Here is a 17,680-nt window from a genome sequence, read left to right as displayed (position 1 = left end):
AGGATCCACCAGGATCAAGGCCATGAAAACACAGGCCGAGTAGATATGTATGGTTAGTGAGAGACACATTTTGAAATGTCTATATTCACTTATGTAAATGTTTCAAATGAATTATTATTTACAGATTCAGTGGTGGTATAACATTCAGGATGGTTATAGATTTGATTGTTTTGGTTTTTTTCCCCTTGAATTGATGTTTTCACTTGTTGTTTTTTTCCCCCCGTTTTATCCATTCAGAGGATTCCTCACCTATGGAGCTTCCAGACAGCAGCAGACATAGTTATGTCAACCTGAACCCAAATAACCCAGACCCCTAACACTCACTCAACCCAATAATCAGCATTAACATGAAAAAAAAAAAACCCACAAAAAAAAAAACTCAACCCAAAACACAATTCACTCACTCAACCCAATGATCAGTATTAACCTGAACCTGAAAAAAAAGAAAAAAAAAAAAACTCACCCCACAGCCCAGCCTATTACTCTAACTAATCTACACAAAACATACGAACACGACCCAATGTTGTAGCTAAATATACTAACACTGACTGTCAACACACACAAAACATACTAACATTACCCAATGTTGTAGCTAAATATACTAACACTGACTGCCAACCCACACAAAACATACTAACATTACCCAATGTTGTGGCTAAATATACTAACACTGACTGTCAACACACACAAAACATACTAACATTACCCAATGTTGTAGCTAAATATACTAACACTGACTGTCAACACACACAAAACATACTAACATTACCCAATGTTGTAGCTAAATATACTAACACTGACTGTCAACCCACACAAAACATACTAACATTACCCAATGTTGTAGCTAAATATACTAACACTGACTGTCAACACACACAAAACATATTAACACGACCCAATGCTGTAGCTAAATATACTAACACTGACTGTCAACCCACACAAAACATATTAACACGACCCAATGTTGTAGCTAAATATACTAACACTGACTGTCAACCCACACAAAACATATTAACACGACCCAATGTTGTAGCTAAATATACTAACACTGACTGTCAACCCACACAAAACATATTAACACGACCCAATGTTGTAGCTAAATATACTAACACTGACTGTCAAGCCACACAAAACATATTAACACGACCCAATGTTGTAGCTAAATATACTAACACTGACTGTCAACACACACAAAACATACTAACATTACCCAATGTTGTAGCTAAATATACTAACACTGACTGTCAAGCCACACAAAACATATTAACACGACCCAATGTTGTAGCTAAATATACTAACACTGACTGTCAACCCACACAAAACATACTAACATTACCCAATGTTGTAGCTAAATATACTAACACTGACTGTCAACCCACACAAAACATATTAACACGACCCAATGTTGTAGCTAAATATACTAACACTGACTGTCAACACACACAAAACATACTAACATTACCCAATGTTGTAGCTAAATATACTAACACTGACTGTCAACCCACACAAAACATACTAACACTACCCAATGTTGTAGCTAAATATACTAACACTGACTGTCAACACACACAAAACATACTAACATTACCCAATGTTGTAGCTAAATATACTAACACTGACTGTCAAGCCACACAAAACATATTAACACGACCCAATGTTGTAGCTAAATATACTAACACTGACTGTCAACACACACAAAACATACTAACATTACCCAATGTTGTAGCTAAATATACTAACACTGACTGTCAAGCCACACAAAACATATTAACACGACCCAATGTTGTAGCTAAATATACTAACACTGACTGTCAACACACACAAAACATACTAACATTACCCAATGTTGTAGCTAAATATACTAACACTGACTGTCAACACACACAAAACATACTAACATTACCCAATGTTGTAGCTAAATATGCTTAGACTGATTGTCAACCCACACAAAAGTTTCCTTCTACACAAAGAGAACAGTTTGTGACCACAGGAGCGAATATTGAAGGAAAAAATGCTTTTGAAAAGCTGTTATCCTGAACAAAAGTGATTTAAATGATGGCATTCTGACTGGTGCACTGTAGGAAAACATGTGATGTCAGACAGGAGATTTCTAAAACTATTATTCTGAAAATGTCTCACAGAAAAAAAAAAAAAATAAAATAAAGGTTTTCTCAGAAATGTTAAAATACTGTCCTCTCCAAGTCAAACTTTTTTTTTTATTTCTCTTTAGTTATCTGCCTTTGTCTGTAAGTCTGAAGTCACTGATTTATATGAACTGGAAAGAATTCAAACACTGTATACAGGACATGTAATGAGATTAAAATGAACATTCTAAGTGTCTGGAGAGCAACTTTCTATTCCACAGTAAATTTAAAAAGAACATCTGTCTCTGATCTCTGTAAAAAAAATGGCTGAATGCCTCCATTCCTAACAAATCTTTCCTTAATTTCCTCCAATTTGTTTAAGGTAAAACTTTATTTCTAGCCAAATAAAATTTTTATTAATCTCATGTAAACTATTTTCTTACAACCACAACTTAAATTAAAAAAAAAATCTGATACCAAATCTTTATTACACACCAGTCCACTGCATTCTAGATTAACATACTCAGGTCTTTATGACACACCAGTCCACTGCATTATAGATTTACATACTCAGGTCTTTATCACACACCAGTGTACTGCATTATAGATTTACATACTCAGGTCTTTATTACACAGCAGTGCACTGCATTATAGATTTACATACTCAGGTCTTTATCACACAGCAGTGCACTGCATTATAGATTTACATACTCAGGTCTTTATGACACACCAGTGCACTGCATTATAGATCTACATACTCAGGTCTTTATTACACAGCAGTCCACTGCATTATAGATTTACATACTCAGGTCTTTATTACACAGCAGTCCACTGCATTCTAGATTTACATACTCAGGTCTTTATTACACAGCAGTGCACTGCATTATAGATTTACATACTCAGGTCTTTATCACACACCAGTGCACTGCATTCTAGATTAACATACTCGTTAAAACAGACCTCTGTAAGCCAGAGGTCAGTCTTCTTTCAGACTGTTAAATAGTACTAAAATATAATAATAATAATAATAATAATAATAATAAAGAAATTATGCCATTTATTGCTAACCTGAATATGAATGAATATGTGGTATGAGACTGAGTCACTCAGACAGATGTCAGTGTCAGCAGTTTGTCATGTTGAGAAACTTTCAGGGAAAGAAGAAGTAAGACCTGAGAGGGGAAGTGTCATGACCACACTGAGGAAATGATGTCATGACAGAGGTGTTTTTGTACATAAAAAAACCAAACAAACTTTCGAAGAAATTTAGTCTGTAGAAAGTGGGGGGAAAAGGGAAATGTTTTGGGTTGTGTGTTCTTTGATCAGTGCTGGATGTGTGGTGATGGTTAAGACAAAAGCAATACAAATGAACTATGATGTCTCTCTCATCATAACAATAAGAGCATTGCTGAGGGCTGTTCCACGAAACAGGATTCACAGGTTAGCAAGAATCAGCTCAGAGCTTTTCACATCAGGAAGCCTGATCACTTTTTTACTGAATGGCTTACTGAATGTGTCAGATGTCTTGATAACTTTTTAACTGAATGTGTTGTTGGATGTGTTAGATGTCTTGATAACTTTTTAACTGATTGTGTTGTTGGATGTGTTAGATGTCTTGATAACTTTTTAACTGATTGTGTTGCTGAATGTGTTAGATGTCTTGATAACCTTTTAACTGAATGTGTTGCTGGATGTGCTAGATGTCTTGTGCTCCAAGCCTTGAGTTGACACTGGTCTCTCTGAGTGCAGGTAAACCCTAACCACAAACCAAATCAAAATTTTAGGAAACCTGCCCTCATGTCCTCTTGAAAATCCTAATGATCTCAATATTCACATGACAAGCCACAAGAAAAGAATATATTTGGAAAACCAGCAACATTAATGGGTTTGGAAAGTACAGCCCACAGTAACAGCAAGCGGTCAAACGAAGAGTTGAACGTTACAGTCAGATGAAGAGAATCGATATTCAGTAATAAAAACTGTTAAACATTTTAAACCAGAAAGAATCCTAATTGGCAGTGTGGATCTTTCCTATCTTATTTAACTTTGTACCATATTCACGTTTATACGTTAAATCTTACTGCTGTTACAAAATTGCATGCGCACATTGTAGTGTTAGTATTTTTTTTCTTTGCCTGTTCAAATTAGGAAAAAACACAGATCTCTGCAGCTAGTGAATACTTGGAGACAAAATCCATTACTGGAGTTGTTGCTCTGGGCAGTTCCTCCTCCACTCCGTAAAAATGACGTGTATAAACACAAGGACATGCAAGTTCACAATCTTAAGAAAGACTGACTTCTAGATTACAAAGGTCTGGTTTACAGAGTATGTGAATCTGAAATGCAGTACACTGTACTCATATAATAATGCATACAAATTTGGTATAAGATGCTGTTTTTGATATTTTCAATTATATTTGTAAAAAAATAATTATTACCAGATTCATTAAAAATTGAACTGAATCAGGTTCATGCTGATTATTGGGCTGAGTGAGTGTTAGGGGTCATAGTTGTTTGGGTTCAGGTTGACATAACTATGTCTGCTGCTGTCTGGAAGCTCCATAACTGAGGAATCCTCTGAACAGATAAAATGAGGAAAAAACCAAAACAAAACAAAAGTGAAATCATCAGTTCAAATGGAAAAAAAAACCCATCAAATCTATAACCATCCTGAATGTTATTATAATGTTGCTATGCATGCGCAGTACCACTGTTGAATCTGTAAAAAAAAAATCATTTAAAATGTTTGCATAACTGAATATAAACACTTTAAACTGTGTCTCTTACTAACCATAGACGTCTGGGCGTCCCATGTTTTCATGGCCTTGATCCTGGTGGATCCTCCTCTTTACATAAACAGCAGCTCCAATGATCACAGGCAGGACCATCAGGATGGAGAAGATGGTTAATCTGACAGTCGACTCTGTAACACACACATTCACACACACACAGCTCTGATGGAGACCAGATTATTTGTCATTTACATGAAGCTGAAATGCACTAGTTAACCATACAACCATAACTAACTGCAAAAATCTCAATCTCATTTTAGCACTTCATATTACATTAAAAATGACACATTTGTGAAATTTGGTTTTCGTTAATAATAAATTTAATAAAAATAAATACAGTTTTGTGATATGTATAGATGGGATCATAACTTAAAATTAATTTCATAAAATTATGTTACATCAGTGGAGCATGGAGAATGTGTCAAACTAAAGTTCCTGTTGTGTATTTCTTTGAATCTTTTTTGTTATGCACTATATGAGAAATATTACATACCTGCAGAAAGTGATGTTCTCACTGAGGGAAAAGAAGAGAAACGATGTCACACACTTTGATATTTGAGGAGAACAAAAATTAAAACTGTAGATCGATGCTGACTGGTCACTTTGAGGATCTCAGGTTTACACATGTTAGTGTAAAGAGCAGTATCAGAGTGATTCAGATCACTATCATCAGTGAAAGACTCTACCAGCTGTGTTTAACACTGAGGTGAGAATGGTCTTACTGGTCATGTACCTGTCTGTGTTGGTGATACTGGGGCAGTTGTCATCATAAGAGGTGTGGTTCTCTGAGGCGTACTGGTAATATCTGAGATCAGAAGATGTGATGGTAAAAACTCATACCTTATTCATAGATATACATTATATTGTCTGTCATATTAACATACAAAATTCTACAGTTTCACATAACAGTAATTTTGGACTGATCATATAAATATTGTAAGGATGGAAAAGTGAATATATATATAGCTCCTTTAATTCATATATATTTTTTGACAAAAATTGTGATGTGCAATAAGTCACAAGGTCAGCGATTAGAGGAGTTGAGAAGACTTCACTTCAGACAGGAATGAGGATCTCCTCTATAATCCTGTGTTTAGGCAACACTGAGAATAAACTGAAGCCCATAGTTTGGATACCACTGGGCTAAAGGAAGATTATGGGTCATTTCCTACCTGTCCATTTGGTGATGTAACTGACTGAGATTTTAACTTCTCCTCTATCAGTCAGTTGACATGTCCACTTCCTGTTGTTGTCTTGGTCCTGGAGTCTGACAGTCAGAGCGCTGGGGCAGTAAATTGAGGGTGAGATGTGTAATCTGGAGTCTGTTAAATTGAGGTCAGTTCCTGTCTCATTCACCCAGATTAGATTCAGTCCATTAGACAGTGGTTCAGATTTACACTCTGAATTCTCAGTGTACAGGAGACAGGAGAGAGTCACAGTGCTGCCTGACTTCATCTCAGTGTCTCTGTGTTGTAAAATGACTACAGTAGAGATGGGAAACACACAAATAATCAGTCATTTTAATGATGAGTGATTTAAAAGTGCTATGTATGTTTACATGATGATGATCTATGTACATACTGAAAGTTTTATGATCACAATAATTACACAAGAAACACTCACTCTTTAAAACATGCAGAAGCACAGGGGCATCATCTCCATGTCTTGGTCTATTTTTACTCAGATACTGTTGACAGGTATAGAATCCAGCATCCTGAGGTCTGACTTTATTAATGTTCAGAGAGCAGTCAGACCCCAGACTCAGTCTGTCAGCTCTCTCTCTGTTCTCTGTTCTGATCTTCCCGTGAGTGACAAGTTCAACAGCTGACATTCTGTTGTAGCTGAATATCCATGTAGTTGAGGAGCAGTTTGGATAAACCACATTGTGACAGGTCAGAGTGACATCATCTCCATCTCTGGAGTACACAGTGGGGATCTGTCCACTGACACCTGGAGAGGGGCAATTCATTAAATCAGTTTCAATCATGATTCACAACAGTCCTGATTGTCTCTTGTTTCACATTTGAATAAAATCCAGATCTGAAATTTAAAATACTCAAGAAATCAGATTTCTTTGACTATGAATGTCACATGGTAATTATTTTATTGATGGTACTGATGAACAGTTAAAGTGTGACATTATAGCAGTCTCTTTCTTACCTTTCAGAAGATGAACAACACTGAACAGTGGCAAAACTGTCCCAAACATCTCCCTTGTTCTTTACTGAAGAGTGTCTAACTCACTGACCCTGTGAGAGAGAAATAAACAGTTTAAAAATAAGTACAGCCACACCTTCATTACGAAATCACACACACAGACAGATATTAGACTGGATCACAATGACTCAAGTTGTTCTCTGACCAGCTCTGTTTTATTTTAAGTTTTCCAATCATCACTTCTCCAGAAGTCAAAGCATTGCATCAGAATAAATGTGTTTTTAAAAGTGGCGTAACTGCTCCTAGTTCTACTCAACAGGAAAAAGCAGAGCCTTGTTTCTAAGATGTTGTAAAAACCTTATGTTTGACGCTGGCTACGTGTGACTGGCTCTCTACAGGAGCTGGTCTTCCTTCATTCAGATGACCAGGTTATGTCTCTCCCTACTGCTGTAACAGTGACCTTGACCCCTCACGCCCTTGTTGTCCCCTAGTAGTCATTCATCTGTTTTCAGTTTGTTTCCTCTTTGTTCTGCAGTGTGTAAATGCCCTGGTCTGTTCTTTGTCTCTGAAGTCTTTCAATAGTTTCTTACTCTGAGCTATATCATTAGTGGTATACTCTAAGTGCATTGGCTCCAAGTCAGTTTTTTGTTTTGCTTTTGCTTAGATTGTATGTGTTGTGTTTGTGTTAATGACCTTACTGTATCATAAAAGACAATACTCAACACACATATAGACTGTAGAGGGGATTGTATGTGTTGTGTTTGTGTTAATGACTTTACTGTATCATTAAGACAATACTCAATACAAATATAGACTGTAGAGGGGATTGTATGTGTTGTGTTTGTGTTAATGACTTTACTGTATCATTAAGACAATACTGAATAGACAACCAAATGCCATTTTCAAGAGAATTTCAGACAGTTTTCATCTCACAACCAAAACATGCTAGGACTGTTTAGACTGAAGACATAAATGATTGTACCCTGAGACTTCAAGAATGAAGGTGAAATTTCAAGTTAAACATAGAAATGCATTTTGTTTTCTGTCTAGGTGGCTCTAATACTCTACCGCACACAACTCGTGTATATTTTCAAAGTACTTTTATCTGTGGAAACAGGAGTAGAGAACATGAGAGTTCCTCAGTATGAGGAGCATGGTATATATTGATACTGTGTATGTATATGGGATGTGTCTCCTTTAAACTCCTCCACAGAGGAAGAGAAGCCTCTAAGTTCATGAGTTCAACCAGAGCTCCCTCTTGAGCATGAAATTATATGAACGCCGACACTATTCATTTAATTGAGTATTTCAACTATTTTTTGTTGTTATTGATGAAATTCATCATGAAATGATTGTGTACGTAAACTGCAGCATGTGTGCTTCTGCTTGTGCTTATGCCTGTGTGCTTATGCCTGTGTGTGTGTGTGTGTGTGTGTGTGTGTGCATATGCATGCATATAATATATTGTGTATATATATTATATTATTGTTTATATAATGTAGTCTGCTTGTGTGTATATAACTGTGTATATAAACTTGTGTGTGTGTGTGTGTGTGTGGCACTCAGAGACACTGTGCACATGCTCCTGATCCAAATGGATTTGTTTTGTACAAAAACCTAAATGACACAAATCAGACAGGAAGCCAGTTGTCTGGTTGTCTCTCAGATCACTCTGACAGTGTCTCCATACGATGAAACGGCTCAATCCTACACTGATTCTGTGTGTAAGAGCAGAAAGAGATCAATCCAACACTGATTCTGTGTGTAAGAGCAGAGAGAGCTCAATCCAACGCTGATTGTGTGTGTAAGAGCAGAGAGAGATCAATCCAACACTGATTGTGTGTGTAAGAGCAGAAAGAGATCAATCCAACACTGATTGTGTGTGTAAGAACAGAAAGAGATTAATCCAACACTGATTCTCTGTGGAAAAGTGAAAACTGCTCAAAAGGGAGTAAAAAAAAGACACAAACATTAAAAGATTCTGATGAAAAGGTTCTGATATAAATGACTGAAAACATTCACAACCTTTTTAGAAATCTGAATAGCTCAAAAAGTCAAACTTTCCTCATGTGGAATGTTTCTGTAGACTGCCACATTCAGTTTTGATATACATATATCCATACACAAAACAGAGAGAACAAATTCAGTGTTCTATATCACTGAATAATAAACATATTTCACCAATACGTACTGTGCTAGTCTATATGGGAACATATAATAACACGCACCCACACACACACAAACCTTAAAAATACCCCATATTCATACCCTCAGCTCCCCCCAAACCATTACCCCAATCCCATAAAAAGAGACAGAGTGAGAGAAATCTGTAACACACACTAAAGACAGGACGAGAGAAGGAAAGACAGACGACACCATCAACTAAATATGTTGAATTATATGTACTGAACTATTTGAACTGGATATTGAAATCATAATTTGACTTGAGAATACCGTTTGTGCATGATGAGTTTTGTATGTAATTGTTATTAATCTATAACATTGTATGATTTATTTAAGGTTGCACCCATTGCCTTGTTATTTATATATTTCACTGAATCCTTTTACTGCTGATGCTTGATTGTACAGAAATATATATAGGATAAGTTTTATTTATTTATTAATACTTAATAGACATGTAATATTAATATAGCTCTACACAGACTATTTTAACTATTGAATAACCAGATTGAAAATATAAATACATCTCTTTTAATCCTAGAAACAATTGTCATTCCTTGCACCTCCACTGAACCCAAAAGCATTAATGAGGTACTACCTGTTACACAAACACAATATAAACATGCACATTTCAGAGAGAAAGACACAAATAAAATATCATTGCACATAAAACCATTGAAAGTGTTCCTGATGCTGAACACACACACACACACACACACACACAAACACACACACACACACACACACACACACACACACTGTCATTCTTACACACCATCTCTCTCTCTCTCTCTCTCTCTTTCTCTTTCACACACATACACACCCTCCCTTCCTCTTTCTCTCACATATACACTCTCTTTCTTACCCTCTCTCTCTGTCTCTCACACACGCAAACACTCTCTCTATCTCTCTCTTTCTCTATCTCTCTCTCTCTTTCCCACTCACACACACACACACAAACACACTCTCTCTCCCTCATACAAACACTCTCTCACACACACGCACGCAATCTCTCTCTCTCTCTCTCTCTCACTCTCTCTTACTCTCCCTCTCTCATGCACACTCTCACTCTTACACACACAATCTCTCTCTCTCTTTCTCTCTGTCTCACACACACACACCTCTCTCTTTCTATCTCTGACACACAGAAACACACACACTCTCTTTCTGTGACAGACTCACTGTACCTGCCTCTTTCTCTCACACACACACTCTCTTTCTTTCCCTCTCTCACACTCTTTCTTTCTCTCTCTATGTCTCTCTCTCTCTCTCTCTCTCTCTCTCTCACACACACACACTCACACACAAATGCACTTTCTCTCTCACACACACACCTCTCTCTCTCTCGCTCTCTCTCTCTCTCTGTCTCTCTCTCTCGGTCTATCTCTGTCTCTCTCTCTCGGTCTATCTCTGTCTCTCTCTCTCTCTCTCACACACACACACACACACACACACACACACACACACTCTTTCTCTCTGCCTCTTTCTCACACATATACTCTCTTTTACTCCCTCTCTCTTTGTCTCTCTCTCTCACACGCACACACTCTTGCTCTCCCTCTTTGTCTCTCTCTCTCTCTCTCTCTCTCTCTCTCTCTAAATCACACACACACACACACACACACACACACACACACACACACACACACTCACACACAGAAGCCCCTTTCACACAGGCACTGCAACCCTAAACGTGCTAAATGTGCTTCATTCTGCGAGCCCCCTAGTACTAAGTCCGCTGTATGTTCGACTGAGTCCATGTGCGAATACAACGAATCATAGTCCAGAGAATGCACAGTGAGCAAGTGGGCGTGTTGATGCCATTTCTAACATGTGACTGGTGCAAATCCGCAACAATACAAACATCCAAGGGTGAAGAAGAAGGGTCATTTACACAAAGATGCCAACGAAAAGGTCTAACTGCAGAGATGATGAGATTCGGGAACTCCTGATTCTGATATTATGATATCCAAATACAGATTAGCAAATTTAAAGCTGGAATTAGCAGTGTCCAAGCATGTTTTTCTGCGAAGGCTTCGCAATTTCCCAAAAATGCCCATTCGTTCTCTACGGATGTGTCAGCATGCTCTGATTTTGTAATACACGTGGTTAGGGTCGCTAAATTAGCTTAGGTGTCATAAGCATAAACCCCTCACACTAACACTGTGTGGCGCTATAGTTCTAAAAAGAATTAGTCATCCAAGTTCTTGATTTGATGTTCATCTTGAATGTGAAATGTCCTATCACAGTATTTTTAAAACTTTAAAAAACTGAATGTTCATTAGAATATATAGATAATTTCATGCTCATCAGAAGGCAGACACTTGCACAGATAGACCCCAGGTGGTGCTCAAGCACCTGACCTGTTGGCCTCTGACTAGATAAGTGCTCTTTTTGCAAAACATTTTTTTTCCGATTTCTTTTTCTAATTTTATATTATACTTTTTAAATTTGGTCCATGGCATCGATTCTCAATTAAAAGCATGTTTTAATGCCAACAGCATTTGAGTTCTAATTCTGCGAGACCGCATGTGCCCCTACCCGTCCCTCATCGACCTCTCTTGTCACCACAGTTACCGCAGGCAAATTGAGTGCCCTGCAGAGCAGCATCCACATCTCCCCGACCTGCCTTCGTCGGTGACAGAGTTGTCTGCACCTCATTGATCTTTCATGTCGACGGGCTCATCGTTGGTCTGGACCTCCACTTTGATGGTGGCTTTCGCTTCCCCCGCCTTCAGAAAGCTGGCCACTCTGTTCACCTGCTCCGCCCGACTCCCTTTGACTCCCATGGAAAGGTAATGTTCAGTAAGATGCAAAATGAGTTATTTACATAAAGCTCTATTAATCTTAATTCCAATAATAAATCTTAATTTGAATAATAAACCTATAGACCTAAAGACATGGTTGTAAACACTTGAACACGTACCTTCAATACTAAAACTCAACAACTGCTGGAATCCAGCGGCTGATTGTGTTGCAGGGCCTGTGATCGCCATTCAGCTCTGTGGTCATCCCACCCTCTCACCTTCAAAAACCTCCTGGTTATTGCATAAGATGAGTACGGTATTACAAGACCATAATAAAATGCAACACTATCTAGACGGCGCTTGTCTGGCTGTGTTTGTATTAACTCAGTTGAATACATGTAACTTATCTAATGTGACCAAGCTAGCGGTGTCATATCTGCCTTTATCAACCAGTCAGCATGTTCACACAAAAAGGGGAGGGTTAAGCAGCGTTGTGGTTTGAGTGAGTTTGTTGTTGTAATTCCTCTCTTGACTGTTAGTAGTCCTAATTCTATCATACCATTAAAGAAAGTGTTAATAAACAATTTCAGTGTACTTAAAACAATATTGTTTTTGGCTCATGCTTCATCAGTCAGCCACTCAGATCCTTGCAGTGTACGGAAAGAAGAACCATACAAATTATATGGTCCAACAACCACTCCCACCTTTCCATCGTCCTTTGCAGTCCAGAGCATCGTTACCGAAAGAAAATATGAGAATCTGTCATAAAAAATTCTGTTGATGATCAACTGGACAGGCCCAACAAGCCACATACAATGAACAGTGTGAAATGAACGTGCCAAACAGTCATACAAAGAATGAATAGGAAAGGTACAGGGGGTGGACATAACTGAAACACCTAACAGTATATTAATATAAGATTTTGTTTGATAATGTGTACACAGGCATTATCTTGGATTATGGGAACATCAGGAGGAAACAGTGCTTGCAGCATAGGGTGCACCCGGCACCGTACAATGCTCCCCTGTTCCTTGGTCATTACCCAGTCCTGCAGAACAAAAATCATCCCCTGTGAGACAAATTGCCGACTTGTGAAAAACAGGTCAAAAGAGCCAATGGGCCAGCATGAAATGAACACTGCATCATAGCCACACCACCGTCATACGAAGAATGAACTGGTGGGGTAAGCCAAACTGACAACGAATAACCAACTGGTCACAACTACCAAAAAGAACTTTGTAGCTACTATACCTTCTTCTTGTGTGCGCTTCGATTTACATTTGATGGGATTTCCAGTGCAGGGTTCCCAGCAATCGTGGTTGCTTTTACAAGTCAGCTTTTTTGGGGGGGCAAATTTGAAAGCCGTTGAGGAGCTGGATTATCTTGGGGCCTTTCAGGATCATTTCCCTTGGTCAAAGACTGCTGAGGGTTGAGTGTAGGTGTAACAGTGTGAAGAAGCATCTTGAAAGACCTTTTGCTGTTGGCTGGCTGATTAGGGACTGAGCTTTTTAAACTGTCATCAGGCATGTTTACAGTTTGGCTTCTTCTATATGGTTTTATGTGTCCAATGTTGTATGTATTGTTTAAGGGTGCCCCTTCAGGGTTTCTTAATCGAACAAGTTGACCTCAGACCTTTTCAATTATATAGGGTCCAGGGATATCAGGTTCCATTCTTCCCCCTTTCCTTCCACGTTTTCTCATATTCAGAAGAAGAACCTCCTCCCCTACATTGTGGACTATGTCTTTGTACTTCTTCTGGACCCTTTTGATGTATGCCTCCTTCTGCTTTTCCTGTACTTCACTGATGCACTGTTTTCTTCTGCATTTTTTTGAACAGTCTCCAATGTTTTTTTAATCTACAAATGCACTGTAACTATATTCCTCTGGGAGAATGATGGTAGAAAGCTAAAACAGAAAACAATTAAGAGCAAAATGGCAACGTGATTAGAAGTAAATCAGCTGAAAGTTTTTCATATACTACAATGTGAAGTAAAGGAAACAATTGATTTTTTTTAAAAGATGTGATTCGTTTTAGCAGTCAACCATACACAAACCAGGATACAAAAATGTTTGTAACCAAGTTATTTTGAAAAGAAATAGTATCACTTCCATCACATGTTTATATGAAGTGCAAATTCACCCATTCTCACCCATACAAGAGTCTAACTGCACTGAGCATAGGCTGGAGTTAATTGTCTATCCAGCTCTTTGCAAAATTTGATAGGGTATATAATACAGTGGTTGGTGACCATTCCAGTATAACAGGCAGTGATTACTGTAAATTATTGTAGCCATGCATCATCTGCAGTGACCCCGACCACCGCTGTGAAGTTACATTTAATATTTAATTTTCATCCTGACACAGGTAACTATGTTAAATTATGGAAAGGACTCCGTCGACACACTCATCGGCATTTCAGCAGGAACCTCTGAAGGGGACACTGCCTCCCTCCCATACTTTAAAAAAGATGGGGAGTTTTTTTTTGTCGTGGTGTGGACCTTTGACCTTAGTGAAAACGACGTGGCATCCAGGTGGACATCCCAGTTGTTCTGCTGTTTCTTGACAAATTTTTTGAGGGCTCTAAAATGTAAACAAAATTAGGTTAGCGGCTTTTAACAAAAAAAAACAGCCTCTGTAAATAAATAAATAAATAATAAATAAATAAAATTAAAATGACCATTTAATGTTATGATTGGTCTTTTCATCTAGGCCATTTGTTTGTTGGTGATACGCTGCTGTCACACTCCTCTCCATGCACGCATTTCAGGCAGCTTTGGGTTGAGCTTCAAAAAAAATCCCAAAAAACAATTATGGTACGTTCATAAATTGCAAAAATGTGTTTTTAAAAAATGTAAACCATGTATAATGGAATGAAAAAAAAAAAAAAAAATCAGGAACACCCCACTGATGATAATGTAGACTCTACAGACAAAGGTACTTTGAGACTATGGAACAATTCCAAATCCACTTTCTCACTGACAGTATTTTTAAAAAGCACTTACTTCATTCACAAAGTCTCTTCCCTGATCAGAGAGGATTTGTCTTGGACAGCCATGTCTGTACCAGCTGCAGATTTTGTCATCAAAGGAAACGCCTCAACCTACTCTGAGAAGTATTCTGTGGCTGTGAGAATGTACTGGAAGCGATGCACAGTTTTTGGTAATGGTCCAGTCAAATCAACTTCAGTCAGCTCCCATACAGCAGAAACTTATTGTCACAGCCTGCACCTCCATTTTGTTTTGTTCTGTCTTTGTGCTCCTGCTCTGTCTGTCTCCGCCCCTCACCTGTTCCTGTTTGTCCCGATTATTAACCTTGTTAGTTTGAACCAATCCTGTTTTGCCCTGTTTAGTTCTCCCTTGTATTTAAGTCCTAGTGTTTGCCTTGTCTTTGTCTATCGTTGTTTGTGTTTTAGTGCACACTGTCATGCTGCACCTTTTTGTTATTGGCTTTTGTTATTAGTTTGCACGTGTATTTTGATCTTCATTTGTAAGTAAAGTCTTCCGTTTGGTCACCTTCATCACAGTGTCTTTGCACTTGGGTCCTGCACCACGCCACCAGCGTGACACTTATCAAGGATTTTTTTTCCCATTTATATTTAATGTTTACATTTAATAAGTGTTTACTATTAAGATGTTACTGTACAAGTTTACCTTAATGCTCTGTAACGTCTGCACAGAAGTCAATGGTTCTCCAACCCTTTGACACTGATCACATTCCAAGGCCTTTAAGATATACCCTAAACTGTTAATATGTATACAGCCTGCCCAGTTATTTTGAAGAACTACAGTAACTAATGAAAAAACATACCCAGTTATTAATGTCAACTGACATGCCCTGCCAGTAAAATGTGGAACAACACGGCAGTCCGTGTTTTTATTATGCCCGAGTGTCCACCAGTTGGGGAGGAATGAAACTCCTGAAAGAGCATCCTAGATTCCTTTTTCGGTTTTATCACCCTCCTATCACCAAACCAGAGTTCTCCGTCTACATTGAAAGTGAGAATGCTTTAATGACAGAGGTACATTAACAGGACATCAGATTTGATAATACTTAAAATAATAACCCTTTAGTTTGAATTTGGAGGCAAATCTTATAAGGTTTTGCCTCTGTGACTTAGCATGCCCTGATGGGTATGATACCACAGTAGATGGCTTTCCAGTTGCTCTCCATAGCTATGAAGAAAGTTAAACGAAAAGCATCAGTAAAGTACAGATAATTAAAATACAACTGATCAGCAGATTTTGATTCCGATCACTGATACTTTGGTTAAATTACGTAAAAAGGCTGGTGTTACCTGGCTCTTTTAAGAGCATAGGCACATGAACACAGCAAAATATAGCCTTATTACAATGCAATAAAGTAGGATAAATCGATAATTTCCTGCTAAACCAGAGTCACATGATGTAGTTGTGATATGCGCATGTGCCATAGGACCGCTCAATAGGTAGGACAGCTGTGTCGTATGAAATTTTTTTTTCTCCTTCTTTATTGAAACAACTGAACATATAAGCAGACATAAACATTTAGTATAAAGAGATACAAGAACAAGTGCTGGGGTATTACAGAAAAGACAGACCATGCTTGTTGAAGATTTATATTGTTTTTACAGCTTTTTGATTTTTATAGTTTTCAGTTGTACTAAAATATGTTGTTAAATCAGAAATAGAGAAGTTAAGTGAGGGTTTGCTTGCTGACCATTTTGCCTTATGAATGAAATATCTTCCCAGTAAAATAAAGAGTTTAATAATGAAAACAACTTCATTGTCATTATAGAAATAGAAAAGAATGTCCCTAAGCTTCAGGGTTGGCTTTGACCATAAAAGATTCTGTAACCCACTCCAAAAGTCTTTGACATAATGACAGTTCCAAAACAAATGCTGTATTGTTTCAGGGCAAGAGTTAGAAAATATGCACTTTTCATCAAATAGAATTTTAAATCTCCATATAATATATGTTTTGACGGGATAAACTCTGTGAATAAGCTTATAAGAAACCTCTTTCACTTTATTTATTATACAGTATTCATTTGGTATAGTGAAAACCTTATCCCAATGTAACTGTCCCAATGCTGCGTTCCAGTATATTTTAGAGTACACTTATTCAGAGTAAGACCTGGCAAGTATTTTTTATTACACTTAGGATTTTAAAAGTCCATTCCTTCTAATTTTAATGTAGCAAAAAAGTCTAAAGTGGAAGGAGAAGGGGTGTCTCCACAGTTTCTTAAAAGGTTAATCATATCAAGAGGAACTGCTTTAGTTATGGTTTGGAATTGCTGCTGTGGAATAGGGACATTATACTTGCTTAAAAAAGTCTCCATAGCTGTATAATTCACTCCATCACACTGATAAAATGATGCAGGGGGTTAGTAAATTCAACAAAGCTAACTGTGATTTGAACGAAAAAAAATCTATATTTCCTACTCTACATTATTATTGTATTACCAAGGGTGAATTTCATGTGTTTACTTTACATGATTAAAGAAAATGTTCTGAATAAACAAAGCTACATAAATTCAGCATAATTATATTGTTGTATTCTTCCACTGATATCCATTATATTGCATTTACTTAAATATAACTGTGATATTCGGAGCACTCAACAGAACAGCCACCATTTTGAGGGCTGAAGTTTAATCTTTAGTGCATTCGATGTTGCTCATGCATGTCGTCTAAGTTTCTGTCTAGACGGTAAATTTTGCTAAACCATATTGTTTTACTG

The 17,680-nt window shown here is 37.6% G+C and overlaps 1 pseudogene; it reads left to right on the top strand.

The window, feature by feature from the left end:
• Nucleotides 1-14,332: 14,332 nt before the first annotated feature.
• Nucleotides 14,333-17,680, top strand: part of LOC115821722 (NACHT, LRR and PYD domains-containing protein 3-like) — a 34,938-nt pseudogene continuing 31,590 nt past the window's right edge.

This window comes from Chanos chanos, chromosome 9, assembly GCF_902362185.1.
Source record: "Chanos chanos chromosome 9, fChaCha1.1, whole genome shotgun sequence".
NCBI classification, from domain to species: Eukaryota; Metazoa; Chordata; class Actinopteri; order Gonorynchiformes; family Chanidae; genus Chanos; species Chanos chanos.
This window is presented reverse-complemented; position numbering and strand designations above follow the sequence as displayed.